At 48.3% G+C, this 19,608-nt stretch overlaps 1 pseudogene; it reads left to right on the top strand.

Moving 5' to 3' along the window:
- LOC142219243 (uncharacterized) overlaps positions 1-16,845 on the top strand; it is a 32,342-nt pseudogene extending 15,497 nt beyond the window's left edge.
- Positions 16,846-19,608: the final 2,763 nt, after the last annotated feature.

The following is a 19,608-nucleotide window of genomic DNA, read 5'->3' as shown; positions in this document are numbered from 1 at the left end:
GGCACCATTTTTGGTCCTCTCTCGGGTACCATTTTTGGTCCTTTCTCGGGCACCATTTTTAGTCCTCTCTCGGGTACCATTTTTGGTCCTCTCTCGGGCACCATTTTTGGTCCTTTCTCGGGCACCATTTTTGGTCCTCTTTCGGGCACCATTTCTTTGGCCTCTCTCGAGCACAATTTTTGGTCCTCTTTCGGGCACCATTTCTTTGACCGCTCTGGGGCACCAGTTTTGGTCCTCTTTCGGGCACCATTGTTGGTCCTCTCTCGGGCACCATTTCCTTGGTCCTTTTTCGGGCACCATTTTTGGTCCTCTCTCAGGCACCATTTTTGGTCCTCTTTCGGGCACCATTTCTTTGGCCTCTCTCGAGCACAATTTTTGGTCCTCTTTCGGGCACCATTTCTTTGACCGCTCTGGGGCACCAGTTTTGGTCCTCTTTCGGGCACCATTTTTTTGGCCGCTCTGGGGCACCACTTTTGGTCCTTTCATGGGCATCATTTTTGGTCCTCTCTCGGGCACCACTTTTGGTCCTCTCTTGGGCACAATTTTTGGTCCTCTTTCGGGCACCACTTCTTTGGCCTCTTTCAGGCACCAGTTTTGGTCCACTCTCAGGCACCAATTTTGGTCCACTCTCAGGCACCAATTTTGGTCCACTCTCGAGCACCATTTCTCTGGCCTCTCTTGGGCACCATTTTTGGTCCTCTCTCGGGCACCATTTCTTTTTGCCCTTTTAGGGCTCCATTTGTTTGACTCTTTTAGGTCTCAGCTTGTTTTGCCTCTCTTGGGCACCATTTATTTATAACCTTTCTATGGTCCACATTCGGGAACCATTTTTTGTTTGTGTGATTTTTTTATAACATTTTTAACAGATAACCAAACAGTTACAAAAAAATTACATTATTGTGAAAGTTTAAAGGGATTCTACCATTAAAAAACTTTTTTCTGTGGATAACACGTCGGAATAGCATTTAGAAAGGCTATTCGTCTCCTACCTTTAGAAGTGATCTCCGCCGCGCCGTTCCTTAGTAATACCGTTTTTTACCAGTATGTAAATTAGTTCTCTAGTTCTCACTATGTTCTGGCTTCATCTCATCTGCGTCCTCTGGGGCCGTATTAATGGGCACATTACCATGTGAGGGACATATTATGGGGGGGTAATAACCTGTGCGAAGGGGACATTACACTGTGAGGGCCACTATGAGAAGAGCGTTATACTATAGGGGCCACATCATACTATGTGGAGACCACAAGGGGGCAGCGCCACAAAAGGGGCATTGTATTGTATGGGGACTTAAAGGGACGTGTATGGGAATGGGTAGAGCCACAGCAGACATGGCTGGAGACAACCCTAATATACACTGATATATAGGTCCTTCTATAGAGAAACAATTCACATATACAATGACATATACATGCCACTAAATGCAGCGATATCCACATGTCCTTGTGTACAGTTACAGGCACATACCCCCATATATATACGGACAGACATATCCCCCCGTATACAGTGTCATACCCCAATACACAGAACAAACACATGCCCTATATAGAATAATAATCACATGCCCGTGTATGTACTGATATCCGTATATCACCGTATATAGTGAGAGACACTTGTATCCGTATATATAATGACAGGCATATACCCCCATATACAGTGTCAGGCACATGACCCAACATAGACATATGCCGTAATGTATAGTAACAAAGACGAACCCTATATACAATGTCAGATATATACCCCATATATAGTAATATGCCCATAGCGTGATATACAGTGAGAGACATATATACCCCTATATAGAATGACAGGCATATACCCCATATACAGTGTCAGGCCCTAATATACAGTAATAACCATATGTCCTATGTACAATGACAGACACATGCTCTCATGTATAGTGATCACTATATACCTCATGTATCCCTATATATATATATATATATATATATATATATATATAGTGTCAGACCCCCATACAGCGCCCCTCCCCCTCACTGACCGACCCTCCACCTCTGAGGACCACTAATGTCCCCAGGACGGTCTCTCTCCCCAGAAACCTCTTCCCCTGAGCACAGGCCCCCTGCCCGCACCCCACTGCCATTACTACAGGGGCAGAAGTCATTAGACTGCCCCCAATATAACCCCATGGGGAGGGGTGCAGCTCTACCCCCGCTCTCACCTGTCTTACAGCCATCCTTCCGCTCCTCCTAAATCCCTCAGTAGCTGCCACCTCCTTCCGTCAGGGCCCGGCTCTTCCTCTACAGACTTCTCCCTCCTCCTAATTCACAAGCAGGACACCTCAGGACTGGAGATCTGGATGTGGCGGCTTCATCTTATGGACTGAAAATGGCCGCCGTACTGGTCCTGCTTTCCATGGAATCACTATGACGAGTCCTGGCGCTGTGACGCTGTGATCTCCGCATGTGAGCGGTCCCCAAGTCCTGATGTCTGCGGGAATGGAGGGACAACAAGTCCTTATTATTTCCATCTACCCTGTGGACACGGCCTGGTACCTTCTTATCAAATCACCGGACGTCTGCTGTACTAACTGCAGGGAAACACTGACATGTCATCTACTGCCCCCTATATGTCACCTACTGCCCCCTATATGTCACCTACTGCCCCCTATATGTCACCTACTGCCCCTATATGTCACCTACTGCCCCCTATATGTCACCTACTGCCCCCTATATGTCACCTACTGCCCCCTATATGTCACCTACTGTCCCCTATATGTCACCTACTGCCCCCTATATGTAAGCTACTGCCCCCTATATGTCACCTACTGCCCCCTATATGTCAGCTACTGCCCCCTATATGTCAGCTACTGCCCCCTATATGCCAGCTACTGCCCCCTATATGTCAGCTACTGCCCCCTATATGTCACCTACTGTCCCCTATATGTCACCTACTGCCCCCTATATGTCAGCTACTGCCCCCTATATGTCAGCTACTGCCCCCTATATGTCACCTACTGCCCCCTATGTCACCTACTGCCCCCTATATGTCAGCTACTGCCCCCTATATGTCACCTACTGCCCCCTATATGTCACCTACTGCCCCCTATATGTCACCTACTGCCTCCTATATGTCACCTACTGCCCCCTATATGTCACCTACTGCCCCCTATATGTCCCCTACTGCCCCCTATATGTCCCCTACTGCCCCCTATATGTCACCTACTGTCCCCTATATGTCACCTACTGCCCCCTATATGTAAGCTACTGCCCCCTATATGTCACCTACTGCCCCCTATATGTCAGCTACTGCCCCCTATGTCACCTACTGTCCCCTATATGTCACCTACTGCCCCTATATGTAAGCTACTGCCCCCTATATGTCACCTACTGCCCCCTATATGTCAGCTACTGCCCCCTATATGTCACCTACTGCCCCTATATGTCACCTACTGCCCCCTATATGTCACCTACTGCCCCCTATATGTCACCTACTGCCCCCTATGTCACCTACTGCCCCCTATATGTCACCTACTGCCCCCTATATGTCACCTACTGCCTCCTATATGTCACCTACTGCCCCCTATATGTCCCCTACTGCCCCCTATATGTCCCCTATATGTCCCCTACTGCCCCCTATATGTCACCTACTGCCCCTATATGTCAGCTACTGCCCCCTATATGTCAGCTACTGCCCCCTATATGTCAGCTACTGCCCCTATATGTCACCTACTGCCCTCTATATGTCAGCTACTGCCCCCTATATGTCACCTACTGCCCCTATATGTCACCTACTGCCCCCTATATGTCAGCTACTGCCCCCTATATGTCAGCTACTGCCCCCTATATGTCAGCTACTGCCCCTATATGTCACCTACTGCCCGCTATGTCACCTACTGCCCCCTATGTCACCTACTGCCCCCTATATGTCACCTACTGCCGCCTATATGTCAGCTACTGCCCCCTATATGTCACCTACTGCCCCTGTATGTCACCTACTGCCCCCTATATGTCACCTACTGCCCCCTAGATGTCAGCTATTGCCCCCTATATGTTAACTACAGCGTCCTATATCTCACCTACTGCCCTCTATATGTCAGCTACTGCCCCCTATATGTCACCTACTACCTCCTATATGTCATCTACTGCCCCCTATATGTCAGCTACTGCCCCCCTATATGTCACCTACTGCCCCCTATATGTCACCTACTGCCCCCTATATTTCAGCTAGTGCCCCCTATATGTCACCTACTGCCCCCTATATGTCAGCTACTGCCCCTATATGTCACCTACTGCCCCCTATATGTCACCTACTGCCCCCTATGTCACCTACTGCCCCCTATATGTCAGCTACTGCCCCCTATATGTCACCTACTGCCCCTGTATGTCACCTACTGCCCCCTATATGTCACCTACTGCCCCCTATATGTCACCTACTGCCCCCTAGATGTCAGCTATTGCCCCCTATATGTTAACTACAGCGTCCTATATCTCACCTACTGCCCTCTATATGTCAGCTACTGCCCCCTATATGTCACCTACTACCTCCTATATGTCATCTACTGCCCCCTATATGTCAGCTACTGCCCCCCTATATGTCACCTACTGCCCCCTATATTTCAGCTAGTGCCCCCTATATGTCACCTACTGCCCCCTATATGTCACCTACTGCCCCTATATGTCAGCTACTGCCCCCTATATGTCATCTACTGCCCCCTATATGTCAACTACTGCCCCCTATATGTCAGCTACTGCCCCCTATATGTCAACTACTGCCCCCCTATGTCAGCTACTGCCCCCTATATGTCAACTACTGCCCCCTATATGTCAACTACCGCCCCCTATATGTCAACTACCGCCCCCTATATGTCACCTACCGCCCCCTATATGTCAGCTACCGCCCCCTATATGTCACCTACCGCCCCCTATATGTCACCTACCGTCCCCTATATGTCACCTACCGCCCCCTATATGTCACCTACTGCCCCCAATATGTCACCTACTGCCCCCTATATGTCAGCTACTGCCCCCCTATATGTCATCTACTGCCCCCTATATGTCAGCTACTGCCCCCTATATGTCACCTACTGCCCCCTGTATGTCACCTACTGCCCCCTGTATGTCACCTACTGCCCCCTATATGTCCCCTACTGCCCCCTATATGTCAACTACTGCCCCCTATATGTCACCTACTGCCCCTATATGTCACCTACTGCCCCCAATATGTCACCTACTGCCCCCTATATGTCACCTACTGCCCCCAATATGTCACCTACTGCCCCTATATGTCAACTACCGCCCCTGTCACCTACTGCCCCCTATATGTCACCTACTGCCCTCCTTATGTCACCTACTGCCCCCTATATGTCAGCTACTGCCCCCTATATGTCAGCTACTGCCCCCTATATGTCACCTACTGCCCTCCTTATGTCACCTACTGCCCCCTATATGTCACCTACTGCCCCCTGTATGTCATCTACTGCCCCCTATATGTCCCCTACTGCCCCCTATATGTCAACTACTGCCCCCTATATGTCAGCTACTGCCCCCTATATGTCAACTACTGCCCACCTATATGTCAGCTACTGCCCACCTATATGTCAGCTACTTCCCCCTATATGTCAACTACTGCCCCCCTATATGTCACCTACTGCCCCCTATATGTCAACTACTGCCCCCTATATGTCAGCTACTGCCCCCAATATGTCACCTACTGCCCCCTATATGTCACCTACTGCCCCCAATATGTCACCTACTGCCCCTATATGTCAACTACCGCCCCTGTCACCTACTGCCCCCTATATGTCACCTACTGCCCTCCTTATGTCACCTACTGCCCCCTATATGTCAGCTACTGCCCCCTATATGTCAGCTACTGCCCCCTATATGTCACCTACTGCCCTCCTTATGTCACCTACTGCCCCCTATATGTCACCTACTGCCCCCTGTATGTCATCTACTGCCCCCTATATGTCCCCTACTGCCCCCTATATGTCAACTACTGCCCCCTATATGTCAGCTACTGCCCCCTATATGTCAACTACTGCCCACCTATATGTCAGCTACTGCCCACCTATATGTCAGCTACTTCCCCCTATATGTCAACTACTGCCCCCCTATATGTCACCTACTGCCCCCTATATGTCAACTACTGCCCCCTATATGTCAGCTACTGCCCCCTATATGTCACCTACTGCCCTCCTTATGTCACCTACTGCCCCTATATGTCAGCTACTGCCCCCTATATGTCAGCTACTGCCCCCTATATGTCAGCTACTGCCCTCCTTATGTCACCTACTGCCCCTATATGTCAGCTACTGCCCCCTATATGTCACCTACCAGAATGGCGCCGTTATGGAGCCCCAGTGATGTCCTGTACTAGGCCGCAGCTGTACTGACCATGACAAGAGAGCCTGAGCCGCCCAACAGCTTGTATATGAAATATCCCAAGTGTCAGTGATGGTGATACCAGGGGTGTAATATGGCGTCATAGCAGACAGGAGGAGGGCGACACTCCACAAATCTGCCAAACTAACATTAAAGTGGTGGGAAATCTTTCTTATCTGTACAGACTCATTTCTCTTCTTTATAGCAATCTGAGAGTTGTTCTCCGAGACCCGGCATAATGGATACGGACACCCCGACCCTGCTCAGATAAAAGCAGTGCTGCTCCTATTCAAGTAAGTGAGAGCACCACTGTAGTACCCTGCCCCACCACCAGGGTGCACACAGCCGCCAGCTGTATATAGAGAAGGGAATTTATTAAGACTGGGGTTTGCTATTAATAAAGGCCCCAATTGGTGCAAGGTGCCCCTGAATTATTAGGAGGGCCGAAGCGTCCCTGTCCAGGAGCAGAGGGGGGTATACAGGGAGAAAGAACTCTCTGGTCTGGGATATTGTGCCCCCTACTGGAGCCTAGAAGTATATTAGAAGAATATTCGCAGACATTGACAAGTTGTATGCTCTTATAGATTCAGGAGGGAGATGAGGTTGTAAGCAGATGGTGGGAATCCAAGGGGGGTTCTAATAGTGTTAGTACATTTGTGTAGGGGGGGTTATTATATGTACAATACACACATCTGCTGCTGCAGAACCTCATTTTGTAGACATGGAATTTCCATGTCAGTCACTAATTCAATAACATCAGTTGAGGGGTGTAGTATATGGAGCGAGGACGTAGTACTGTATAATACAGCAGGGCATAGAATATTAGGGTTATTGTGTGGGGAGCACAAATAGAAATGGATCAGAAGGGGTGGAGTCTATTTGTAGGTGGGAGGAGCTAAATCTGCATATCTGTCCTTCTTTCTGTCCTTTGAAAGTTTGGAGGAATCTTTATGTCTCGAGGGCGAGATCCACGTTATGTGTTATGTCATAGCTCTCATGGACGGATGGAGACACCGGGCTGTTGTAATCTCCGAGGAGGGCGACTTTGTGGCCACCACTGGGTAAGAGGGCGACTTTGTGGCAACCACTGGGTAAGAGGGCTACTTTTTGGCCACTACCGGGTAAGAGGGAGACTTTGTGACCACCACTGGGTAAGAGGGCTACTTTGTGGCCACCACTAGGTAAGAGGGCTACTTTCTGGCCACCACTGGGTAAGAGGGCTACTTTGTGGCCACCACTGGGTAAGAGGGCTACTTTGTGGCAACCACTGGGTAAGAGGGAGACTTTGTGGCCACCACTGGGTAAGAGGGCTACTTTTTAGCCACTACCGGGTAAGAGGGCTACTTTCTGGCCACCACTGGGTAAGAGGGCTACTTTGTTGCCACCATTGGGTAAGAGGGCTACTTTCTGGCCACCACTGGGTAAGAGGGCTACTTTGTGGCCACCACTGGGTAAGAGGGCGACTTTCTGGCCACCACTGGGTAAGAGGACGACTTTGTGGCCACCACTTTAGTAAGAGGGCTACTTTGTGGCCACCACTGGGTAAGAAGGCTACTTTGTTGCCACCATTGGGTAAGAGGGCTACTTTGTGGCCACCACTGGGTAAGAGGGCGACTTTGTGGCCACCACTGGGTAAGAGGGCGACTTTGTGGCCACCACTGGGTAAGAGGGCTACTTTCTGGCCACCACTGGGTAAGAGGGCTACTTTCTGGCCACCACTGGGTAAGAGGGCTACTTTCTGGCCACCACTGGGTAAGAGGGAGACTTTGTGGCCACCACTGGGTAAGAGGGCTACTTAGTGGCCACCACTGGGTAAGAGGGCGACTTTGTGGCCACCACTGGGTAAGAGGGCTACTTTGTGGCCACCACTGGGTAAGAGGGAGACTTTGTGGCCACCACTGGGTAAGAGGGCGACTTTGTGGCCACCACTGGGTAAGAGGGCGACTTTCTGGCCACCACTGGGTAAGAGGGCGACTTTCTGGCCACCACTGGGTAAGAGGGAGACTTTGTGGCCACCATTGGGTAAGAGGGCGACTTTCTGGCCACCACTGGGTAAGAGGGCTACTTTTTGGCCACCACTGGGTAAGAGGGCGACTTTGTGGCCACCACTGTGTAGGTCTTGGTTCTGTCTTGTGGTCTCAGCGCTTTGCTCTCACATGAGTCCCTATGGCTGTGATCTGGGCTCCTCCTTGTCCCCGGCAGACACGTAGCTTTATATCCCGGCTGCTCAGCAGATCTGTCTCCACTTGCCTGGGATCTGGTTCCTGCAGTCTTCGCATCTTGGTGCTGAGCGGTGAGTCTTCTACGAGTCTTGTCTTGTCCCGGCTCATTGCCGCAGCTGCTTGAGGAGTATACTGTATACAGCCGAGGATTATTGTAGTACTGGACACATTAGTTGTGTAGATTATAAGAACCATTGCAAGTCTTTGTTCTCCTTCCTCAAGGAGCTCGTGCGGGTTCATTCAAGAGCTACTGTACATCTCTTGATCCCCTGGACACATGTATGCTTGGTTCAGCTGAGCATGTATGTGTGCTCAATGAGAAGGGGATGACTCTTCCTGATGACCTCAGTACTTACCAAGCTTGACTTGAATGGGACTGAGCTGCGATGTGACCAATGAATATGACTTTATATTGCATTGCTGTCACTTCAAACAGGTGATCCCGGGGGGCCCTGATGTCAGACCCCCACATGTCATCCAATTGATGACCTATCCCTTTAATAAAGCATTAACATATTTTGCAGTCCCGAGCCGAGATGTTGGCTCCGACCTGGAGTTCTGTGCACAGTTCTGGTCACGAGGGGGGTGATAGTATCAGGAATGCTGGGTGGCCATAAAAAGGGGCATTTAACAAGAAAAAGTTGTAGTTTAAGAAGGAGCTGCTCCAATGATTTCTCTTTAGCCCCCACCATTCCTGAACAACCAGCGCATTTAGTTTTGGTGCCTCAGGTGCTATATAAGCTCTGCAATCTCAGGTGGGCGGGGTGAGACAGGGGGGCGTGATTCAAACCTCCAATCAGAGGCAGCCAGTGTCAGAGTCACACCCCTTGTCTGCTCCTGCCTGACCCCGCCCCCTGACAGTACAAAGACTAAGTAGAATATCAGGAACCAAAACTACAACATTTGTTGCTCAGGAATGGTGGGGGCTAGAGAAAATCAGTGGAGCACTAAATGATGTTACACAAAAAAAAGCAGCTCTTATAAACATGGCCGCAGTCAACCACGGAGAAAGAACAGGCCAAGAAGAGAATAATCACCAGAGGTATATAGAGAAAATATCAATCAATTGTACTATTAAGTAATAAAAACTAATATATATACATAAAATATACCGTACGTCAGGGTTGATGGTATATACACAAAGAACAAAAATACAGAGAGCTCAGGTGTAAATTATAACGTATATGAACAACAGGTATACAATACAGTATATAGATAGAAGTGGTGCCTATGTAGTAAATGGCCACCTATAGAGATGAGCGAATGGCGTTCAATCGGATATCAGGCCGTTCGAGGTATTTGATTACAATCGAACACCACGAGGCAAACGCAGTAAAAATTTGTATCCCCTCCCACCTTCCCTGGCGCGTTTTTTGCACCAATAACTGTGCAGGGGAGGTGGGACAGGAACTACAACAACGGAAAAATCGGAAAAAGGAATTGGCGGCCGAAATCAGGTGACTTCCAATTTATACAAATGGTGGATTTAACATTCGACTAATTTGGGACTGTGAACTATGTGACTGTGAGACAGGGACAGATGTACAGGAGGGTTAGCTAGGGGTTACCTGTATTTAGGGGGGATGTCCCTCGCCCAGCTCTTTGGGGCTCTATCTGGTCAGGATCTGGTGTAGCAGAGCTCAGCGCACACTCAGCTCTGCTACATCTGAGATCGGACCACAATGGAGACTGCTGTGGACCGATCTTAGACTCCGCCTCCTCCGGCAGAACCAGCGTTGATTGGCCGAATGCTGTAGTCTGTACGGCATTCAGCCAATCAACGCTGGTCAATGCATTCCTATGGGAAAAAGTCAGCTCCGGCATATCACAAGCTGCCAGGGATCCCGACATAATAAAGGTACTTGATGCCCCCAGACATGCGCCCCCTGCTGTCCCAGTTACATTGCAGAGGTGTTGGCATCATTTCCTGGGGTGTCATAGTGGACTTGGAATGGTGGGATCCCCTGTAGCGAAGCATTTTCTCCCATAGACTATAATGGGGTTCCATATTCCTTCCAATAGTCCAATATTGAGCGGCTATTTGAAACGAATAACGAATATTTTACTGTTCGTTCATAGCTAGTCACATACACCTATACATATGTATACGCCTCCATATACCTGTGTGTATATATATATATATATATATATATATATACACACTCACTTCCATACACCTATACTCGCCTCCATATACCTGTGTGTATATATATATATATATATATATATATATATATATATACTCACTTCCATACACCTATACTCGCCTCCATATACCTGTGTGTGTATATATATATATATATATATATACACACTCCCTTCCATACACCTATACTCGCCTCCATATACCTGTGTGTATATATATATATATATATATATATATATATATATACTCACTTCCATACACCTATACTCGCCTCCATATACCTGTGTGTGTATATATATATATATATATATATATATATATACACACTCACTTCCATACACCTATACTCGCCTCCACATACCTGTGTGTATATATATATATATATATATATATATATATATACTCACTTCCATACACCTATACTCGCCTCCATATACCTGTGTGTGTATATATATATATATATATATACACACTCCCTTCCATACACCTATACTCGCCTCCATATACCTGTGTGTATATATATATATATATATATATATATATATATATATATATATATATATACTCACTTCCATACACCTATACTCGCCTCCATATACCTGTGTGTGTATATATATATATATATATATACACACTCCCTTCCATACACCTATACTCGCCTCCATATACCTGTGTGTATATATATATATATATATATATATATATATATATACTCACTTCCATACACCTATACTCGCCTCCATATACCTGTGTGTGTATATATATATATATATATATATATATATATATATATATATATATATATATACTCACTTCCATACACCTATACTCGCCTCCACATACCTGTGTGTATATATATATATATATATATATATATATATATATATATATATACTCACTTCCATACACCTATACTCGCCTCCATATACCTGTGTGTGTATATATATATATATATATATATACACACTCCCTTCCATACACCTATACTCGCCTCCATATACCTGTGTGTATATATATATATATATATATATATATATATACTCACTTCCATACACCTATACTCGCCTCCATATACCTGTGTGTATATATATATATATATATATATATATATATACTCACTTCCATACACCTATACTCACTCCATATACCTGTGTGTGTATATATATATATATATATATACACACTCCCTTCCATACACCTATACTCGCCTCCATATACCTGTGTGTATATATATATATATATATATATATATATATATATATATATACTCACTTCCATACACCTATACTCGCCTCCATATACCTGTGTGTATATATATATATATATATATATATATATATATATATATATATACTCACTTCCATACACCTATACTCGCCTCCATATACCTGTGTGTATATATATATATATACACACTCCCTTCCATACACCTATACTCGCCTCCATATACCTGTGTGTATATATATATATATATATATATATATATATATATATACTCACTTCCATACACCTATACTCGCCTCCATATACCTGTGTGTATATATATATATATATATATATACACACTCACTTCCATACACCTATACTCGCCTCCATATACCTGTGTGTATATATATATATATATATATATATATATATATATATATATATACTCACTTCCATACACCTATACTCACTCCATATACCTGTATATATGTGCACACTGTACACACTTCCATCCACCTGTACATACGGCTCTGCGCGCCCTCTAGCGGCCGGACCCCGGAGTTCCCAGACCTGGAGAATGAGAACTACATTTCCCGGCGTCCGCGCTGCTGTCGGAAGCGACGTCACCATGGCCACGCCCCCTCACTTCCGCCTCCCGTAATTGACGCGTACCTGGCTGCTGTGCGGGCGGCGGAGGGCAGACATCGGGTGTGTGCGCGGTCTCCTGTGTGCCGGGTGTGATGGGGGAGGCGGGGGCGTCCTGGGTCCTGCTATGGGTGGTCACATGACAGTGTCACATACCTACTATATACTCACCATATACTCACCATATACAGCTGTGGTGCATTTGCCTCCTCAGAAGTTCAGTGAGACTTGGGGCATGTGTGTCATGTCATGTGATCACATCCTTAAAGGGCTGTCCAGGGTACCTAAGAAAACAGATGGACATGTGACCTGTGCAGCCAATCACATGGGGGATGTCTTCCCTCCATGGTAGTCATTGCTGGGGGGAGGGGGGGTATTGTGCGTGTTATATCAGTCTGTGCCTGGACATCCCCTTTAAATGGAAATATACTGAAGAACCACGCCCAGAGTAATGGATATGCAAATGAGCCTACAAGTGCACCAGGGGCGGGGCCTGCTTTGTCTACAGGCAGCTGCTCTGGCTTTAGGTGTGATTGACATGTCCGTCTGTAGGCTCCGCCCCTGGTGCACTTGCAGGCTGCTGATCTCTGCGTTGCGTCTCGGTTTATGAGGTCATGTGATACTTTGTCTATGTCGCCATACTGATTGCTCTCCTTTCTCCGCAGGCCTCCCATAAAGCCCCCCGACTCCGAGTGTCAGGCAAGATGGAGGAGCCCCTGAAGTCTGAAGGTCAGAAGGTTTTCACTTGTAGGGTTTGTCATCGCAGCACCTGTTAACCTGTTCCCTGCCACTGGTAAGGACCAGGGTAACAGATGCTGTAATAGATGGCGCGGCCCAGAACTGGTCACATGACTATTACAGCATCTCTTACCCTGCTCATCACCATTGATCGTCACTGATTCATTTCGGAACGCGTTCTCGGGTGTTCGCGTCCACTCTAGCTTTCTTCCGTTCTTCCAGTGTACGGGGCTTAAGGGGTTAACAATTAAGCGACTTTCTTGCAGGCGATTCAGCCCGTCAGATACGCCAGAGAGCTCGCCGGTCTCGCCCAGTCCTCCATCTCCAAAAATCAAGCTTGAAAATGACGAGTCCTCGAGCGATGAGCAGGTACGGTACGCGGGGACGCATGGCAGGGGTTAGAGCGCGCCCGTCTGGTGGCCGCATATTACTCATTATATGATAGAGACTGCGGGCCGCTGGATATCTGAACGTGGGCCACGATCGGTCTCTGGTTATACTTGCCCTAATGAGTGCTGATAATCCAGCTCCTCCACCTTCCCCTCTCCATAGACTTCTATTGTTCGCTGCTCAAAGCTGAACAGACCTGTTCCAAATCCGCACACATAAAGAGGGAAATATATGAAGATACGCTATAATGTTCCCTCCTGTGATTGGCTTGTGTGCGCCCCCTATTGTCCGTGTAAGAAACCTGACCTGCTTTGTGACTTGTAGGCCGTGTTTCGGGGAGATGCATCTACACAGACAGAGCAGAGCCCAACGAGCCGCCGAGTGAAAGAGGAGGAGCTGGATGAAATCCCTATAGATCGCAACACAGGTGAGCAAAGGCCATGGTATACGGTGTGTATATGGAATCTATAGCACAGGATGGGACCGACCCCTAAAGCCCCCCCTCCCCCACCCCCGGGGTCTCCAGAGCTCTATGGGGGCAGCATAATAAAATCTCTCTTTTTTACTGCAGGAGAAAATTGGCTGGGGTACCAAACAGGTAAGAGCGCCACGTGCGGCCCGATCCCGCTATCATTCGGACTGCGCTCGGCCTGTTCTAGCTTTACCGCCTCGTGTCTAGTACCGCAGAGCCAGGAATTAACCCCTTAAGGGTCTCCGATTTTCCCTCCCCGCCTTCCAAAACTCAGAACTTTTTTTTATTTCTCCGTCACCGCAGCTGTGTCGGGGCTTTGCGTGACGAGTCGTACTTTCATTGGCCACCCTTATGGGGTACATGTAATGGTTTTATTTACGTTTTTTGGGGGGGTCCATTTGAAAGATCACGCAATTCTGTCGTCATTTTTTGTGTTTTGTTACTGCAACCTTCATCCTGCATTGAAAATAACAATGCTGGATACCCAACGTGCCCCTGTATTAGCTTCCTGGATACCCAACGTGCCCTTGTATTAGCTTGCTGGATACCCAACGTGCCCTTGTATTAGCTTATTGGATACCCAACGTGCCCCAGTATTAGCTTCCTGGATACCTAACGTTCCCCCGTATTAGCTTGCTGGATACCCAACGTGCCCCAGTATTAGCTTCCTGGATACCTAACGTTCCCCCGTATTAGCTTCCTGGATACCCAACGTGCCCCTGTATTAGCTTGCTGGATACCCAACGTGCCCCTGTATTAGCTTGCTGGATACCCAACGTGCCCCTGTATTAGCTTGCTGGATACCCAACGTGCCCCTGTATTAGCTTGCTGGATACCCAACGTGCCCCCGTATTAGCTTGCTGGATACCCAACGTTCCCCCGTATTAGCTTGCTGGATACCCAACGTGCCCCCGTATTAGCTTGCTGGATACCCAACGTGCCCCTGTATTAGCTTGCTGGATACCCAACGTGCCCCTGTATTAGCTTGCTGGATACCCAACGTTCCCCCGTATTAGCTTGCTGGATACCCAACGTTCCCCTGTATTAGCTTGCTGGATACCCAACGTGCCCCCGTATTAGCTTGCTGGATACCTAACGTTCCCCCGTATTAGCTTCCTGGATACCCAACGTGCCCCTGTATTAGCTTGCTGGATACCCAACGTGCCCTTGTATTAGCTTGCTGGATACCCAACGTGCCCTTGTATTAGCTTGCTGGATACCCAACGTGCCCCTGTATTAGCTTGCTGGATACCCAACATGCCCCTGTATTAGCTTGCTGGATACCCAACGTGCCCCCGTATTAGCTTGCTGGATACCTAACGTTCCCCCGTATTAGCTTCCTGGATACCCAACGTGCCCCTGTATTAGCTTGCTGGATACCCAACGTGCCCCTGTATTAGCTTGCTGGATATCCAACGTGCCCCAGTATTAACCCTACAAATACAACTGTACTGACCCCGCGTTTATTCTCTTAAGGGACCTTACCTGATGACGACGATGAAGAGCCACCCAAAAAAGTGTACTGCGCCCCAAAGACCAGGCAGAAGAACTGGGAGACGGATGAATACGGACAATCGACAACCACCGCCAAGCAGTATATATGTTCTGAGTGCGGGAAGGGCTTCAGCCTCTATTCCTACCTGACCAAGCACCAGCGGTCTCACTCGGGGGAGAAGCCGTACTCCTGCGCCCTGTGCGGCAAATGTTTTGCCTACAAACCAAGTCTGGTTACCCATCAGCGGGTCCACACCGGAGAGAAGCCCTTCTCCTGCACCCAATGCGGAAAACTCTTCGTCAGCAAGTTCAACCTCAAAGCCCACGAGAGGGTTCACACGGGGGAGAAGCCGGTGGAGTGTCCGGCCTGCGGGCGATGCTTCAGCAATAACCCCGCTCTTGTCAAACATCTGCGAATACACACGGGGGAGAAGCCCTTCACCTGTACCGAGTGCGGCAAAGAGTTTGCCAGTCGCTCCTGTCTGAACGCTCACCTGGTCCTGCACACGGGAGAACGGCCGTACGTCTGCGGCGAATGCGGCAAAGCCTTCGCCAACCAATCCAATCTTATTTCTCATCGAATAATACACACGGGACGCAAACCGTACGTCTGCCCCGTCTGCGGCAGAGGCTTTGCCAACCAATCCAACCTTGCGAAACACAAGTTAACGCACACCGATGACAAGCCCTTCGTGTGCATAGAGTGCGGCAACGTCTTCTCCCGAAAAGACGGCCTATCCAAACACTACGAAAGAATACACAAAAAAAAATTAGAATTTTGAAAAATAAAAAAAAAAATTTTTTTTTTTTGCTTTGACCATGAAAAACTATGTGGGAAGTCAATGTATAATCCTGAACATCTGTATATACTTGTATAGGGACTGGACACTTATAGATTTCTATGTATTAACCACGGGGGAGGGGAGGAGCCACGCTCTTAAAGGGGCAGAGGTGACTTCTATATCTCTTCTACTCACAATACTCTCCTATGACCTGTTTCCAGCAGATAGTCTATAATCAGCAATATATATAGAGAACCTATATGAAATAAGACAATATCTTGTGTCATACTGGTCAGCCATATGGGAAAGGGTCCATATAGAAGATACCGGAGTGCTCAGGTGAGGAATATGGAGGCTGCTGACTCTACATCATGTAAATCACGGCGGAATAAAATGTCTTTCAAGCTATCATGTCATAAAAACATTTCAAAATGAGATGTCTGGATTTTATTTCTGAGGAATGATTCTGATATTTGTCCTAAGAATGCAGCCGGGTTATTTCTCTCTATGTCTTGTCCCAGGTCTGAGGTTGACGGTTCTCTACGGGGACACTATGGGACATAATACTGTGTGCAGGGGCCACTATGGGACATAATACTGTGTGCAGGGGCCACTGTGGGACATAATACTGTGTGCAGAGGCCACTATGGGACATAATACTGTGTGCAGGGGCCACTGTGGGACATAATACTGTGTGCAGAGGCCACTATGGGACATAATACTGTGTGCAGGGGCCACTATGGGGGATAATACTGTGTGCAGGGGCCACTATGGGACATAATACTGTGTGCAGGGGCCACTATGGGGGATAATACTGTGTGCAGGGGCCACTATGGGACATAATACTGTGTGCAGGGGCCACTATGGGGGATAATACTGTGTGCAGGGGCCACTATGGGACATAATACTGTGTGCAGGGGCCACTATGGGACATAATACTGTGTGCAGGGGCCACTATGGGACATAATACTGTGTGCAGGGGCCACTATGGGACATAATACTGTGTGCAGGGGCCACTATGGGACATAATACTGTGTGCAGGAGCCACTATGGGACATAATACTGTGTGCAGGGGCCACTATGGGGGATAATACTGTGTGCAGGGGTCACTATGGGGGATAATACTGTGTGCAGGGGCCACTATGGGGGATAATACTGTGTGCAGGGGTCACTATGGGGGATAATACTGTGTGCAGGGGCCACTATGGGACATAATACTGTGTGCAGGGGACACTATGGGGGATAATACTGTGTGCAGGGGCCACTATGGGACATAATACTGTGTGCAGGGGCCACTATGGGATATAATACTGTGTGCATGGTCCACTATGGGGGATAATACTGTGTGCAGGGGTCACTATGGGACATAATACTGTGTGCAGGGACCACTATGGGACATAATACTGTGTGCAGGGGCCACTATGGGACATAATACTGTGTGCAGGGGCCACTATGGGACATAATACTGTGTGCAGGGGCCACTATGGGGGATAATACTGTGTGCAGGGGCCACTATGGGACATAATACTGTGTGCAGGGGCCACTATGGGGGATAATACCGTGTGCAGGGGCCACTATGGGACATAATACTGTGTGCAGGGGCCACTATGGGGGATAATACTGTGTGCAGGGGCCACTATGGGACATAATACTGTGTGCAGGGGCCACTATGGGACATAATACTGTGTGCAGGGGCCACTATGGGACATAATACTGTGTGCAGGGGCCACTATGGGACATAATACTGTGTGCAGGGGCCACTATGGGACATAATACTGTGTGCAGGAGCCACTATGGGACATAATACTGTGTGCAGGGGCCACTATGGGGGATAATACTGTGTGCAGGGGTCACTATGGGGGATAATACTGTGTGCAGGGGCCACTATGGGGGATAATACTGTGTGCAGGGGTCACTATGGGGGATAATACTGTGTGCAGGGGCCACTATGGGACATAATACTGTGTGCAGGGGACACTATGGGGGATAATACTGTGTGCAGGGGCCACTATGGGACATAATACTGTGTGCAGGGGCCACTATGGGATATAATACTGTGTGCATGGTCCACTATGGGGGATAATACTGTGTGCAGGGGTCACTATGGGACATAATACTGTGTGCAGGGACCACTATGGGACATAATACTGTGTGCAGGGGCCACTATGGGACATAATACTGTGTGCAGGGGCCACTATGGGACATAATACTGTGTGCAGGAGCCACTATGGGGGATAATACTGTGTGCAGGGACCACTATGGGACATAATACTGTCTGCAGGAGCCACTATGGGGGATAATACTGTGTGCAGGGGCCACTATGGGGACATAATACTGTGTACAGGGGCCACTATGGGGGATAATACTGTGTGCAGGGGCCACTATGGGGGATAATACTGTGTGCAGGGGCCACTATGGGGGATAATACTGTGCGCAGGGGCCACTATGGGACATAATACTGTGTGCAGGGGCCACTATGGGGATAATACTGTGTGCAGGGGCAACTATGGAGGATAATACTGTGTGCAGGGGACACTATGGGGGATAATACTGTGTGCAGGGGCCACTATGGGACATTATACTGTGTGCAGGGGCCACTATGGGGATAATACTGTGTGCAGGGGCCACTATGGGGGATAATACTGTGTGCAGGGGCCACTATGGGGGATAATACTGTGTGCAGGGGCCACTATGGGGGATAATACTGTGTGCAGGGGACACTATGGGGTACAATACTGTGTGCAGGGGCCACTATGGGACATAATACTGTGTGCAGGGGCCACTATGGGACATAATACTGTATGCAGGGGCCACTATGGGACATAATACTGTGTGCAGGCGCCACTATGGGGCATAATACTGTGTGCAGGGGCCACTATGGGACATAATACTGTGTGCAGGGGCCACTATGGGACATAATACTGTGTGCAGGGGCCACTATGGGGGATAATACTGTGTGCAGGGGCCACTATGGGGGATAATACTGTGTGCAGGGGCCACTATGGGGCATAATACTGTGTGCAGGGGCCACTATGGGGGATAATACTGTGTGCAGGGGCCACTATGGGGGATAATACTGTGTGCAGGGGCCACTATGGGGGATAATACTGTGTGCAGGGGCCACTATGGGGGATAATACTGTGTGCAGGGGCCACTATGGGGGATAAT

Source organism: Leptodactylus fuscus, chromosome 10 (assembly GCF_031893055.1).
Source record: "Leptodactylus fuscus isolate aLepFus1 chromosome 10, aLepFus1.hap2, whole genome shotgun sequence".
Taxonomy (NCBI): domain Eukaryota; kingdom Metazoa; phylum Chordata; class Amphibia; order Anura; family Leptodactylidae; genus Leptodactylus; species Leptodactylus fuscus.
Note: the sequence above shows the minus strand (reverse complement) of the source record. Positions and strands in the feature narration are given on the sequence as shown.